Raw genomic sequence first — 3,376 nt, forward strand, 5'->3', positions numbered from 1 at the left:
TTGTTGTTAATGTCTCTGCTGAGCTACCTTGGACCTGCCTTTGATATGCAATCCGTGAGTCATACCCAGGGCAAGAGAACAGCTCTTGCCATATGGAGATCAGTACTCCTCAGGTACTGCAGCTGCTGTCAGAAACCACTTTCAAACCCAGCAGTTGGCAGCCCCAGTGACTTTGCAGGAATGTGATAAGCTGCTTACCCACACTGCATACGCCTTTCAGATCTACAGAGGGTGATAAATACCTGCAGGCTGCCAGAGTCTCCTGCCTGCCTGGTGCAAGTACAGATTTCTTCCAGTTACTTACTTATCTCTAGCAATGGCTCTGCACGGTGAGGAAGGGTGGGACGTTTCTCTGATCTGTCAATTCCTGTCTCTATCAGATGTTCCCCCCATCTTGAACAGCTGCGAAGACAGATTATTCCTTCATCCTTACCCAAGATGGGAGACAGACAAAGGCAGGCGTATAGGACTTTCTGAAATCAATATTGAGTATCTGCATTTTTCAGCTCTTCTTTCCTGCACTTAACGATGCTGTCCTGAAAAACCCAAGGAGCTGCTCGAGTTGCTTTCACCTTTCTGCAAGTGATTCGAGGCAATTTCAGCTCTCACCACAGCATGGAGAAAAACTGAAGTGCTTGATGGTGATGATGGTCGCTTGCATAAACGGGGACAAGTTTGGATGCACTTATCAGTTTAATATATCCTCCAGCCGAAGCCTTAGTGCTCTGAGGACTATGGGACATGTAAGAACCAAAACAAGAAAATAACAACCTTCAACTCTGTAACTACTGCCGCCTTAGCCCAGCTGGTCACCTCGGAGCCTGATTTTCTAGTGTGGCAAAACTGCAGCATGTGCCAGATATGTTCTCCCTAGCCAAAGGTTTCACTGCAAGGAAACAAAATTTTACCATGTCGAATGTTTAATTTGTTTTGTGGTTTTGGGGGGGTTTTTTGTTGTGTTTTTTTTTTTTTTTTTTTTTTTAAAGTATAAAAGTCATAGTTGTATCAGTGACCACTCTCAAAAAATTCTGTATATTTAGTCCTAAAAGATAAAGTCTGCTTTGACTTAGAGACTTTAAAAAGAAGGAATCTAGATTAAGATTTTAAATAAGAATTCTTTTCTCACCTCCCAAAGCAAAGGACTGACAGCCCCTCTGAGGAAATTATGCTGTAGTATAGATTTTTTAAAATGAAATCTGTTCTGGAAAGGGAAAACCACGAGATGGTGCTCTTGACTCACTCACTGTGTGAAGCCGGATTCACTGAGTTCCTTTTGCTGTGTTCACAGAGAGGATATTCTCTCCACCTCTAATAACTGTAGCTGTAGTTCTAGTTACTACAGTCATGGAGAATCAGATTAAATCTACAACTGGAAGAACAAACCCCAAACCTTTAATTCAATTACTGATTTTGACATTTGTTTCAAACATATTTGTGTAGAATATGTACACATTTGCTAAACTTAAAAGTATACAGGTGCCTTCCATAAAAGATTTGTTGTGCTGCAAAGTGCACATGCCTTCTTTGAGGAATGATTAACTGCCGTAAACATGACTTTTACTTTGCCCGCCTTGTGCCCTCATAGTGACAACTGGAGAGCAAAGTCACCACTCCTAAGCAGTGGGTGCAAGTTGTTCTATGAAGCCATCAGTGCAGGTCTGAATAAAGCAGCAAACAGAGCTTTGCCTGGGATTGCACATGATGTTCCTGACGTACGGAGGTTTGGTGAACACCTCAACAGCACAACAGCTGTGGGGCCACCTTGACGTGTCCTCTGGCAGGAGTTAATGGTGCCAACATGCAAAATATCTAACAGTCACAGTATGCATATGTCACTTCTTGTAGGGTGCCTCCACTGTGCTTAAGAGGGGCTGGCATCTTGACCTGAATTGCCTTTACCTGAATGCAAGGATGGACCAGGACATTACTGTGAGAGATGCTTGATTTTTGAAGATACTTGCCATGTTGAAAATATCCCCCTTCTAATATATTTGAAAAATGGAGTAAGAAGATGAGGAGTTACAGAGATGGACAACTCCTGGATTGTGAATCTTTACCTAAGGATGTACAAATTGTCAGGTCCCCTCAATTTTAAAATAACCTTGTCAGAATGGTTTCTCCTTTGAAATAGTCCATGGGAGCTTAAGGATAAAGGTCAAAACATTGTGCTGATATTCCCAACATGAAATAAAAGCAGCTAGGCTCTATGAACCTGCTGGCACAGGCAGAAATAGTCCCAAGACTCAAATGATGGAACAGACATTGTTGTAGTGGCCGCTGAGATGGTTCAGCAGCAGCTGAGGTTTCGTCCCCAAAGGTTTTATATTGTTCTGGTTTTTTGCATTCAGAGCTGCCCTCACAGTACCGCAGTCCAGCATTCAAACAAGTCATCTGCAGCCCTCAGGCAGCTGCAGAGTCAGGGCCAGGCCATGGCCTGAAGAACAGCCCTGAGGATGTTGCCTGGCCACACAAGTGCATGTCTGGGAAGCGGGAGAGAACCCTGCCCCTCGACTGCCCTATTTCCCACCTCATAAGTGTGGCCAGCTTTTTGGATGTGCCAGTAGCGCTGTTGCCTTTGGCTGGTGTAGCTGTGCCAGGCCAGGGCTGAAAAACAAAGGCCTCTGGACATTTGATTTTCCCTTGTAGGCAGACCAAGGCGGAAATGGTTCATGCTGGTTTGCGGTTAAAAAGCCTCTCAGGCTTCATCGGGCCCTCAAGTCAGACTCAAACTGAGAGTGTCAGTGGTGTCTCTGACTTAAATTATTTACTGTGGGCATGTAAAAGTCAGGCAGCCCTCGGCTGCTATGCAAAGGGACTGGGCTCAGGAGACACTCCTGGGTGTTTCAGGAAGAGGAACAGCTCTTCCAGGGCTAACACATGGCAGCTACAGCTTCATACCAGGGACACGGGATGGGTTCAGCTGTGGGGGCCATCACTCCCCAAACCTCCCCTCTGCTTCCTGCCCATGCCAGCTCTGTGCCCACCAGAGAGCGCAGTGCCCCTGCTCGACAGGATGAAGGCTGCTTCCAGAGGCTCCACTGGAGCTGGCTGATGCATGAATCACAGAACAAACATGATGACACAGAGCTCTGAGACTTACCTCTTGTGTTTAGCGTCATTTTCTGAGGGTCTACCTTGGCTCAGTTAATTACATTGTACAACAGATTTTTGTTAGTCATATGTAGATCTAATTTTCAAGATTGTCCCTTGGTACCAAATTAGCAGAGAAAACATCAACTGCAATTTGCTTACAAACATACTTTAAACACCAGCTGCTTGTAAAAATGCATATGATGTTTTTAAATTAAAAAGCTCTGTGTTGCCTTGAAAATACTTGCAACAGGCAGCATAACATTTACTCTCTGCAATATGTTTA

The sequence above is a fragment of the Chamaea fasciata genome, unplaced genomic scaffold (assembly GCF_029207755.1).
Source record: "Chamaea fasciata isolate MVZ Bird 193981 ecotype frontalis unplaced genomic scaffold, bChaFas1.0.hap1 SCAF_3, whole genome shotgun sequence".
NCBI classification, from domain to species: domain Eukaryota; kingdom Metazoa; phylum Chordata; class Aves; order Passeriformes; family Sylviidae; genus Chamaea; species Chamaea fasciata.